The 13,117-nt window shown below is 31.4% G+C and overlaps 2 pseudogenes; one reads left to right on the top strand and one right to left on the bottom strand.

The window, feature by feature from the left end:
- Positions 1–5,691: 5,691 nt before the first annotated feature.
- Positions 5,692–8,700, bottom strand: LOC112005276 (premnaspirodiene oxygenase-like; annotated as a pseudogene).
- Positions 8,701–10,675: 1,975 nt separating this feature from the next.
- The window catches only part of LOC136063249 (UDP-glycosyltransferase 87A2-like), a 5,666-nt pseudogene continuing 3,224 nt past the window's right edge, over positions 10,676–13,117 (top strand).

Raw genomic sequence — 13,117 nt, 5'->3', positions numbered from 1 at the left:
CTCTGTTACATCAGAATTGTGGCAAAACTTTAGCAAAAAAAATAGTATGGTCCTAGAGGCTAGAACCACTCAATAAGATCCATCAATTTATTACCTACATTTCTTTTGCTGCATTTTCATTTTTCTTTTATGCTTTTCTTTCTTTCTTTATTCTTTTAATTTACTAACAAGGATATCCTAAACTCTTAGAGTAACTAAGAGCATTCACATCATGCTCAATACACGTTTAGCCAAATTTGATCTAATTTCCATCTTTTGTTAATTTAGCTAATCCATTATTCACAAATGACTACTTTAGTCTCAATACTTTATTACTATTCTATTTAAATATTATTTTTTTCTCTCCAAATATTTTTTTTCCAACCCACCCTTCCCTAAAACACTAAATTTTCTCTTTAGAACAACCAAACTAAAAACTCATAGGGAAAAAAAAATTACACCATAAACACCAAACATTACAATCAAAGAACACCCCGTTGCAATGCTACATGCCACCAACGGATTGACGCTACACTCCACCAGTTCGAGGGAATTGAACTATTGGATTCGAACGAAGGTCCAATCTCACTAGAGCACAAGAACAACGCACTACCATTGTACCACCACTCACCAACACCAAATTGACTCACCACAACCGATCTATGTGTATTAGAGCATGAGAGAGAGACATAGATGCATGAGAGAGACAGAGAGAGGAGTGAGTGAAATTCATACAAAATTAATTGATTTTGTTTTATTGATGAACAATTCTCAAAAAGTATTTTGACGCATTGTTCATTTGTTAGTTTTGCATGTTAGAATGTTGAGCCTGATGCATAATACTTTTAAGTGAGTTTTACAATTTATTTGACTAAATGTCATCTTGACTATCCTATTGTGTATGTTCTAACTAATCCCAATGTGAAAATAGTATAAAAATATTTTTGGAATTATTACTTTAATCCATAGAGTGGAGAACAATTTCAGCTGCACTTAACAAAAATCAAACATCAAGATTATGAAATTAAGAATTTGAAAGAAAAATGTAATAACTTAAACATTGACCAATTAAAAATTTAATTGAATTTTCTCTTAACTTTGCCTATTAATATATATATATATATATATATATATAGATAAGACACACTAGATGTCAAAACTCCCGATAAAAAATATAATAAACTTAAACATCAATACTTCTTGAAAAAATGTCACACATCAAACATAATAAAAACTTTTGCTAACTAATAATGTTCAGCTTGTTCTTTAATTTAAATAACCTAAATCAAAGAGCAATTAAGCACCTTATCACTCCATAGTTGTAATGAATAATAGAAGATCAAAAATAAATAATAAAAAAAGAGAGAAAAAGATGAAAAATTAACCGATTTAAAATGTGTGAAAGGAACAAATTAAAACACTCCATAGTAAAGGATTATCAATACCGAACAAAATTAGAGTTGCGAAAATGCACTTTTAGTCCCTACATTTTAGGTCTATTATCATTTTGGTCTCTAACTAGATTTCATGCCTACCTCAGTCCTGAAAACGAAAAATCATGTTCATTTTGGTCTCTACCTTCAACCCACTAATAAAAAATTCCTACGTGATAGATGAAGTGCACTAATGATATGTTAGATGCTGATATGGCTAAGTATGGAGCTGGCATGGTTATTAAAACAATATTTAAAATGCCACATCAACATTTTAACAAATAAAAAAAGAAAAAGAAAAAACACAAAAGTAAAAGGTGAAAGAAAAAAAGAATTAAAAAAAAAAAAAAAAACATGGTTCAAGAACAATAACACACAAGATGAACGCACAAGAACACAAAAAAAATTCAATCACAAAAATCAACACAACCAGAAAGTTACAACAATCAAATTCAGATTTCAAGAAAAAAGAAAAAAAAATACTCTAAAATTACATTTTCTTTTCTTTTCTTTTCTTTTCTTTTCTTTGACAACCAAACACAATACATACATCAATGGACCACCTATTCCATCAGCTTCAAAATACAAAACCTAGTTCCACTGTATAAAATTCCTATGATCTAATTCAAAAAACAGCCACTTCATAAAAAATTTCTAGAAAGAGATTCTTGAAATCTCATTTCCCATTTGGCTTTCATACCAAGTAGAGGATAATCAAAACAAATCTAAAGAGCTCAAAGTTTAAGCAATATGAATCCACCAATGAAGAAAAAACCACTAATTAAGATCAGGTACAACTCCAAACATAACAACCCCAACAATAAAAATACAAAATTTACCATGGGAAATATGATTTTTTTTTTTCATAACATACCATTCCATAAACCCATCAAACATATTCCAAATAATAATTAAAAAAAAAAAAAAACCCCAAAAAGAAGCTCCAATTTTTTTCATATCTAAAAACCCACACCACCTCCAACGCCACCATCATTCTCACCTCACACATCAAGCTTCAAAATCCATCATCATATCTAAAACCACCAAACCCAAACAACATCAACGCCAGCCATGGAAGGTGGTGGTTTTGATGAGATCGTCATCATCATCCAAACAACCAAAGATAGTGGTGGAGAGATCGCGGAGAGAGAAAGACATGTGCTGGTTAGAAGAGATTGACTTCTTTGAGATCGTCAGCCATGAAAGGCGATGAGTTATGGTTCTTAGTGGTGGAGGATATTGCAGGAGGGTGGCTGAGAGAGAGAGAGAGAGAGAGAGAGAGAGAGAGAGAGAGAGAGGAGAGAGAGAGAGAGAGGAGAGAGGAGAGAAGAGAGAGAGAGAAGACTTGGGTTTGGGTTTAGAAGAATTTTGAGTTTCAATAAAAAAAAAAAAAAATCAAACCCAGCCAGGGTTTTTTAATCTGTTTCCAGTTTTGATTTGGATTGTGTTTGTGTTGTGTTTTTGTATTTTCAATTGCTAAGAAATTGTAAGAAAATAAAAGGAAAAAACATAAGTTGTTTTAAATATTTTCTAATTAATATTATTAGTTTTTTTATTTAGATGTTGACATGGAAATTTTTTTAAAAAGCAAAATAATTTTTTTAATATTAATATGTCAGCATTTACTATGCCAATAATGCACTCCATCTACTACGTATGATTTTTCTGTTAATGGTTGATAGCAAAGACCAAAATGGACATAATTATTTTTCGTTTTCAATGACTGAGGTACGAGTGAAATCAAGTTAGAGACCAAAATGAGAATAAGCCCAAAATATAGGAACCAAAAGTCCATTTTTGCCAATTGTAATTTAACAATCCCCTCGTATAATCACAGCACAACAATACATTAATGAATGAAAAGAAAACATCACAACTTTGAATGTTTCATGAACAAACTAAATGGAAATCACAGAAATAGTTTTATCCTTATGAAGATACAGGGTTTCCACACACACACACACAAAACTCTAAATAGATAAAAATGGGATTTTCCATTGAAAATATCATCTTCACTCTAAATCTATACCTTTCAATCTATATATTATAACTTGTTATTGTATTAATTTGGTAGTTTTAGAAGCTTTGGCACTTTAGTTAGTTTAGAATTTTGTGGAGTTACAAATAGGGTGACAAAACTTCCTAGGAGTTGTATAGATATGTTTATGGAATGCCCAGGAACTAGTTATGCCTAAAACACAACTACAAACAAGTTAAAAAAAAAAAATGGAAAAAAAAAAAAGGGCCTACATCTGTATTTTAGAAACACCGCAACAAACAATTTAAAAAATTAGAATTAAAATTGATCTATAGTGGCGTTTTAGAAACACTGCCATAGGTTATGGACTTGTAACGGCGCTTTTATGAAACCCTGCAATAGCCTAGCTAGCCCTATAGCGACAGATCAACGGTGATGCTACAAAGCACCACTATAGCCTAGATGGACCTATAACAACGCTTTCAGGAGCTATAGCAACGTTTTGAAAGCACAGCTATAGGCCTCATATTTTGTAGTGAAGTGGTTTTTGCTTACATTTAAAGCATCAAATTCAACCATTATTGTTCTTTTATCTAATTTTATAGTTCCAATTATGTCAAAAATAGATATCATAATCTTAAAAATTAATGATAAAAATAATTTTGGAGTATGAAAATTCATCAGAAATAGGCTCAATTGGGAAATATTACGAAATTAAATTTTGTAATCTTGTAGGCTACATAGTAGTACTCAAAGATATCATAACCCCCCAAAAATGGTGGTGGTGAAAAAGACATTTCTTCATCCTTTTGAACATATAAAGAATGCAGAGAATTTTAAAAGAAAATTATTTTCTTTCTAAAATTTGGACATCCAGAGCTTTGAAAATGAGTACTAATTTGACTTCATTTGGAAGTAAAATATAATGATAAGATATGACGTTTTAAGTATGGTCATACTGTATAGCCTATGAAATTACGGAATTTAATGTCCAAAAATTTATCAAAGCCTTCTTTTTACGAATTTTTCCAAATAAATTTTTTATCATATTTTTTTAATTTTACTTTATGATATCAATGTTTGATATAATTGGGACCACATTAATAATTAGATGAGAAAAAGGATTTCTAAGAGTTAAATTTAAGGTTTTGAGAAGTAAGAGAAAACCATAGATATTATTTTCCTCCAAATAGATTTTTGGCCAAAGAAAGGAAAGGAATTTGGAGAGAGGAGAAAACTTTCAAATGATTTTTGTAAACTATTTTGTGATTTCCCTTTAGTATATTAGCGAATTTGTTGAAGTTGTAATTTGTGTTGTGGTTTCAGGAGTTCTCAAGAGAAATGATATCTTTTAATTTACTTAATTTATTGTCATGTTGTAACTATATTAGGGTTTTATAAGAGTATTTCAAATTCCAATTCTATTCATGATTATTATTCACTGTGTAATTCAATTTCTTAAATGTTTGGTATTACAGAGTCCCTCCCTTCCCTTTTTTTTTTTTTTTTTTTACACGGGATAAAAATTTTACTCTAATTTAATCTAAGTGTGTATATATATATATATATATGTGAATATCATTTTTGAAACTTGAACCTCAGCCCTTACCTGTCACACCACATAAATATTTATACTTTTGGAGTGATCATCATGTCAAGAGTGTGTGATGATATTAGGACTTATTTAATGTTCATACAATTATGTACAATTTAGTTTAGAGTTAATGATTTCCCGTTGTTTTAATTTATGCCTTTTGTATGTTTCAAATTATTCAATGCGTGTGTTCCATGCAGGCATATTTGATTAAGATATTTATAAAAATAGCACACTACTAGATTTAGGATTCATAGGGTTTTTGGAATTCTGTCAGAATATATGCATATGCATGTGTGTATAGTGCATAAATATGTAGTTGTATTCACACCTTCTTTGAATCTAAGCGCCACTTTCTTAGTTGTGTGCACTCGTGTATCAATTTTTTGATTGTGGTAAATCAAAACTTGAAAAAAATTAAAAATGAATAAACTTCGGGCTTCCACATAATTATTACATTCATGATTCAACATATACATTATTTAAATAGGAAACACTAGATGCCAACACTCCCTTAAACATATGAAGAACTTAAAGATCAAAACTTCTTAAAATATGTTACACACCAAACATAATAACAATTTGGCTAACTAATAATACTCAGCTTATTTTTTTAATTTAAGTAACCTAATTAATCAAAGTGCAACCAACCACCTTATCACTTTATCTTGAAATATCCGCACATAATATATTTGCAACCCTATTATTTAGTGTCTTTCATGAAAAAGAGGTTTCAAAGGAGTGGCAATTAGGTACAAATCATTTTTTCTCCTACAAGATATTCCAAAACTCTCAGACATGTCAAGTTCTTTTCGTTTGATCTCATTAGGGAGTTTCCAATTAAAGTGATTTAACAATCAAGAAAGAACGAGTTCAATATTTGCAAGCGCAAATGATATGCCTGGACATATCCTCCTACCACCTCCAAATGGAATAAATCCAAAGTTTGAACCTTTAAAATCAATGAGAGAATCTTGAAACCTCTCGGGGAAAAAGCATTCAAAATCAATCCAATATTCAGGATCTCTCCCAATAGCCCATGCATTAATGATTACTGTGGTGTTGTTTGGTATCTCATACCCATTAATTTCAAATTTTTCTCTTGCTTCTCTGGCGATCAAGGCACCAAAAGGGTGTAATCGCAAAGTTTCTTTTACCACTAATTTCAAGTAATCTAGCTTTTGAATGTTTGCCTCATCAAAATTTCTCTGCCCTCCTAGAACTTGTCGCACTTCTGCTTGTGCCTTCTCCATTACTCTTGGGTTTTTAATTAATTCTCACTACAAAACGCTGGGCCTTTGGGCCGCATTTTCTTGGGCCGCGTTTTTTAGATGTGCTACAGCCCCGTTTTACAAAAACGGGGCTTAAAGACCGTATGGCTTGCCCTACAGCCGCGTTTTAAACGCGGCCTAAGGATAACTCTTAGGCCGCGTTTAAACCGCGGCTGTAGGACTAGTGCTTAGGCCGCGCTTAAAGCGCGGCCATAGCACATATACTTACGCCGCGGTCATAAAACGCGGCCATAGAGCCTCTGAGGGCTATAGTCACGCGTTTTAGGCTGCATTCAAAAATTCGGCCTAAATTTTGTAGTGTCTGACATTGCCCATTCAATTGTGGTTGCTGAAGTCTCACTTCCCGCAAAAAAGACCTCCTGAAAAATCATGTTGACTTACAATTACAATGTGATCGAGATGAGAATTTAATACTAAGCAAAATAGGGTTGCTTTATAATTTGTGTATGCATATGTGATTTTTCTTCTAAATTCCTAATTTCGTGAATTTTGGATGTTGATAATTGTTACGTGTAAATGAAATTTATGTCAAGAGACATTTTTTTCTGCTCTACACAATCTATTTGGCTTATAAACTACGAAGTCTACCACTCAAAAGAATATGGTGTGGCAAAATACGTGAAGATGCATACATCAAATCGCTCACCATTTTATGGAGTAAAAGAATCCTTGTAAAACTATTTGTATAAAGCTGCGCATTTACTAATTGAGATGAAGAAAAAAAAAAAAAAAAAAAAAAAAGGGGGGGGAAGCACAATTGCACAAAAAAATACCAATGTGACAGCTTTGCTTGTGACGTTAAATCCAAGCTCGCCCGTTTCCTGAAGTTTTCAGAAGCACATCAATCGTATCATCATTATCGCTTTCTTCACTTTTTTTAGCTAAAATGACTCTTCTTTTCTTCTTATGATTGTTGATTATATCATTCAGAATTTTGTCTGTTTTTCTATGCGTTTTCAACTATGCGGGCTTGATTCCTGTAAGGAAGCCAAGGAACTTTAGTGAAGGGAAGAAATCAGGTAAGTCAAAGGCTCCACCTAGAGTAAACATTTCCTTGATTAATGATATGAATTCTTCTTCATATTTGCACTTCTTCCCAATGGCTGCCCTGAAAGCCGTACAATATGTTGAGAAGAAGATCTTCTCACTGAGATTGATTGGAACTCCCTCTGACAAGGAAATGGATTCAACAAGATTATTTACCACTTCTTCTCTAATTCTGCTAAATGACTGGACTCGCTTGGCACTCAGGAGCTTTGAGACACAAATCTTTCTCATTTGTCTCCAATAATCACCATAGGGAGCAAAGACTATACCTGAATTACCATATCACATAACTTCAATGGCAAGAATAATTGGCCTATTTGCCAAAGCAGCATCATGCGTCTTCAGCACTTCTTCAACTACTTTTGGAGATGAAATGATTATAGCCATGACCTCACACAGTTGTAAATAGGTCTATATTTCATGGCTAAGTCTCTCAAAGATCGATGTGGTAGAGAGAAAACTAGTTGGTGCAAATTCCCTATAAAAGGCAGTTTCCATGGCCCTGGTGGTAACTTATGGCTTTGGCCTTTGGCTTTAGACCTCTTCCAATAAAAAAACTATGATAAACAGGAAGAGGCACGAATAGAGAGAAAAGGAGGGCATTGTGATTGGGAGAATTGGGGACAACAAAAGAAGCTTTGTGTTTGGGAATAGGGTTTTGTATGCATTGGTGCATGGAATACTAGCTGTAATTATATAGTAATTAGTTAGATGACAATACGTAACTGGAATATGAGGCTATCATATTTTAATTCAGTACTATTTGAAGTTTTACTTTTTCCTTTTTAATTTTTGTGGTTTTGGGTTGCATATGATGTCAACCTTGTGCGGCCCAACACAAAAGTTTTTCCCAATTTTTTCGTATGGTCCAATTTGGAAATTTCACATTAGAAGCCAATTAAAATTAAAAAAAGGCAGACCAAATTAACAACTTTCTTTGTTAGATGACAAGCATGTCAAATATTTTTTTCATCATCAGACATCCTAATGCTTTCAAATCTAGTTGTTAATTGCTGTAACTTATTAAGTTTAACAACCATTGTGCCTTCATACACAGTTTGGAGAATTTTCTAAGCAATATGAGCAACCTCAACATTTGAGATTCTCCTGAATTCCTCCATAGAAATAGAATTAAAAATAGAATTCATGACTTTGCTATTAAAAGTGGCTGCCTCTTTTTGGGACTTCGACCACTCACTAATAGGAGTAGTCAGTTTCTCTTATCTGTATTCAACAGAGTTCCACACTCTCTCATTTATAGATTTCAAGAAGGCTTTCATCTATAGATTTCAAAAAGGCTTCCATCCTCACCTTCCAATAGGCATAGTTATTCCCATCAAAGTGTGAAGGGATCATAAGAGAATAATCGTGTTCCATGATTACAGGGGTCAAGGATTAACACTTAAATCAAGAGATCTAAACATAAGAGCTAACCTGCTCTGATACTACTTGTTAGTTTTTAAACTCCTCAATACAATATGTTCAACCTAATATTAAGCCAAGTTGATTAACAAGTTTGTTAATTTAGATCTAGGTTAAACCAATATGTGTAAAACAGATATAATGCCACAGATCTGATGACCTAGGAAACCTAACTGGTAAAAAACTCGGGGAGGATTTAATTTATCTATCCTCAAGGTAAAAAACAGATCCACTATGAAAGAATTGAAGTTTGTATAATAAGATTTAGACCACTAACATCCTATTGCTACCTTGCATAGAAAACTTACTACCATAACCACGTGACAGCTTTGAGTCCATGGACTACTTCTTTCTTTGATCTGTAGCAACCACAAATTCTCCTACTTGTGACTTTGAGACACCTCTCAAAGGTTTCAGATCTTCTTGAAAGTTCTTTATGTAGCAACTTAAGTAATCATCAAGTTCTTCACGTGAATCTTGATCTTGATAACTCTACATGTGTGTATGAAGGTAAACACCTCTCAGATCTCACAAAAAATTCAATACAGAACTCAACAAAGGCTTCTAAAATGTAGTTAGGGTTATTCCTTTTATACTTGGAGTGAAACACTTAAACCTACACGTCATATAGGCTTGTGTTGGTTTGAGAATTCTGCAGAAAATTACTGATGCACAACTTTCGATCGATCGAGTCTAACTTTCGATCGAGCCTTGTAGATTTTGAATAGTAATTCCTGCAATTACTCGATTCCAACTGTACATCAATCCAAACTTTGAGCAAGTTTAAACCTAGACTAAACGTTTTGATCATGATTTGCCAACATATACAAATTGAAGTTCTAATACATTAGTTCCTAAAGTCTTAGTACCTAACATAATGAATTACAAAGACTTGTAAGTTGTCACAATTAAGTTGAATTGTTAAATAAAAGAATTGAAAAGAGTAAAAACAAAAACTAAGAAATAATGAATTAGAGTATTCTAAGTAATAATAATTAAAATTCACTTAACAACAATAATTAATAACTTTATTATAGTAATAGAGAATAGATAATTTACAAGATTTATTCTTAGTAATAATAATTAATATCTTCATTATACTAAGAAAACATATACCTAATGAACTTATAATTTATCTTTAATTCTCTTGCTAATACTATGAATGAATTTTTGATAAGGAAGTCACATATTTACAAGATTTATCTCCCATTTAAGATTTATTATCTAAAAGAACTTGTGTTGATTTATTAAATAAATAAATAAATAAAAAGAAAATCTTCTTTTGGATCATAGGATACGAAAGATCTCATCATTATTATCATAATGATCAAGATGAAAAAAAAAATTTATTTACAAAGAGGTCCTTTTCAAGCTTGTTAGAACATATATGAATCATGTTAGGAACATATGTCAATATAGAATTGGCTAATCCTTTGACAAAACGCACTTTACTTGTAATTGGGTAGATCTAGGATGTGTTTAATACTTCAAGGAATAAGGCTTAAAATCCAAGTGTTAAAGTCATGCAAATCTATCCAAGAATCAAGTAAAGAAGTGCTGGATTTTAAAGTTTGACAGCTAGCTCAATAGATAGCATCTATTGAGGTTTAAAAGGCAGCTTTTGCCTGATACTCGAAAGTTGCTTAATAAATACCCTATCTATCGAGATTTATGAAAATTAGATTTTTAGTTCTGATTTTCATCTAATTCGTGTATATATGTTTGTGCTTTCTTTTCTCACAACCTTAAACATATATTAGGATTATTTTAAGGGCCGTCACAGTTGATGTAAGTACAACTTGATGCAAAGGTTTTACACAAGCATATTGTGACCGAAGACATATGCCCTAATTCATCTTCCTCTTCAAGAAGATGCTATGTTTGTACGTCGTAAGGTTTTGTAACCAAGGAGTTTCATGATCTTCATCATATGGATGAACTGAAGAACTTTGCAGCTAACATCTTTCTCAAGTTGGTTTGTAAGCTGCGTATTAGGATGCATGCATCGATTGGTTAGTCACGTATTGGGAGCCGTGCATTGAAAGGAGAGATTGTCACTACAGAACAAATCCAATTGAGTATTGGAGTAAGGGTTCATCTGTAGGTTAGTATAAGGTACTAAAATTCATTTATTTGTAACAATTTGTTGTGATAATAGTGGATTCTAAAAAGTAGTGACCTTAAAATTACCAAGTGGAGTTTTTGCCTTGGAGATTTTTCCAATTCGTTATCGTGTCAACTTTATTTTTCGTTGCATATTAACTTAGTTGGTAATTTATTTGTACTACCACGCGTATTGCATGTTAATTAGCTTAATTAATTTACTTGATTAATTAATAGGTTAATTTATCATAAGGGATACATTCTTAACCTATAAAGCATCTTCAACACAAATTTGAATAACCCCTTTAAAAAATATTCTTAAAGCCGTGACCACTGACGTGAGAGGAGATACCTTATGGTGCATATGTGGTTCACCCACTGTTCACATGTGATATGTGATGATTACGCTTTTGTGGACCCGCCTAAAAAAAAAAAAAAAATTCAGACAAACCAAAAAAACCAATCAAAAAAATCACAAATCTAGATAACAAGAATACCCTTTAGGCAATATAGCATATTAGACTCTTCCTTCTCTAATCTGACCTCTCTTCTTTGAAATCTTTCATCAGTCCCCTCTCTCTGCTCTATCTAATATTTGTTGTGTGAGCCTATGAGGTAGATCCTTTGCCAATTTTTAATTTTTATGAGGATGAAAGCATTCTGGATCCTTTTTTTTTTTGTAGATCACTACTCCAATCTATGCCCTCCCCTCTCTCTTGAATGCTAGTAACTGATAGTGTGTGAACTTGTGGCTATCCTTTTCATAAATAAAATAAAATAAAATAGTTGTGTTGGGTTGTGTGAATATTGAACTTATGATTGCCTAAATGGGTAGAGGGGGTTGTGACATGTGTTTGCTATAGTGCTAGATGAAGTATATATCAATATATGTGTCAAATTTTGGTTCAAAAGATAAGTAAGAAATGATAAAAGGAGTACTCATTTCACTATTTATTTAATTAATTTTGTGATACTACATTATTATTTTCCTATCTTATAAATTCATTGTTCCAAAAAGTAGACCCAAACCAAACCAAATAAAGATTGATTTTTCTCATTATTTACAAGTCAAGAAATTATTTGAATCTTACATAGATGTAAAATATGTCCTTATAATTTATATAACTTTTATATGATTTGTAGATAATGAGAAGTCAACTACAATATTTGATTTTTTGAAGAATACAAATAAATTAAAAGTCATTACTAATATCCTATTTTTTGAAAATCATTGAATAACATTTTGAGGAATTGCTATTGATAAAATAAGTATCAGTTCATTGCAACATGATCATATATCTATCCATAAATATAGGATTAAGATGTTAATGGACGTTCTAAAATTCCACAAACTTATATTAAGCCTGACCCCCCCACTTTGAATTCTAGTTCCGTCCCTAGTACCTTATGTTGCATATGTGGTTCACCCACTGTTCACATGTGATATGACAATAACCATTTTAGTAAATTTCTACAGTGATAGTGACGCATTCTTCCTTTTTTTTTTTGTGAGAAACATAGTGAGGCATTCTAAATTATGTGTGTTCTGAGTTTTGAACATTCCACCCCTTTATTCTTGGAAATTTAAATAATCACAGCTATCCAAGATAATTTTGGTAAAATTTTTGTATTGCATTGTAGTTTAGCATTCAGTATAAAAAATTGGTAGAATTTGTATAGTTTTGCTTAAAAATAACTTATGTTAGTATATATATAATGGTGTAAATTTACAAATTTATTATTATAACTATGTAAATTTACACTGATATTATTTATTTTTATATTTAGTTTTTTATTCTTTCTTTTATGTATCTCGAGGATGAAAAAATAGAATGAATGTTGCTTGTTACATGCGAAAAAAGAGAAATAATTTTAAGAATACGAAAAATTAATATTTTAATAAAATATGATATAAAATTATTATATCTGATGCGGGTGTTTTGAGGAGTGAATATACAAATTAATATATATATATATATATATATATATGTACACACACACTATACTATAAAAAATTGAATTCTTTTAACTTTTTTTTTTTTTTTTTAACTTCCTAAGTGCTTGCTACATAGAATTTGAAGCTCCCACAATTTTCAAAATAAAAAAATATTTTGAAAAAAAATAAATCTCTTCCTCCAAAAAAATAATAATAATAAAAAAATAAAAAACCCAATAGAGGCGAAGCTAGGCAGAGCTTTTTGAAATTTCCATTATTTTTCAATAAAGCCAGTAAAATATAACTTAGAAATTAAGAAAATTTTCTTCATTG

Source organism: Quercus suber, unplaced genomic scaffold (assembly GCF_002906115.3).
Source record: "Quercus suber isolate HL8 unplaced genomic scaffold, Cork oak 2.0 scaffold_504, whole genome shotgun sequence".
Taxonomy (NCBI): Eukaryota; Viridiplantae; Streptophyta; class Magnoliopsida; order Fagales; family Fagaceae; genus Quercus; species Quercus suber.
The sequence above is the reverse complement of the archived record's forward strand: the minus strand, read 5'-3'. Positions and strand labels throughout refer to the sequence as shown.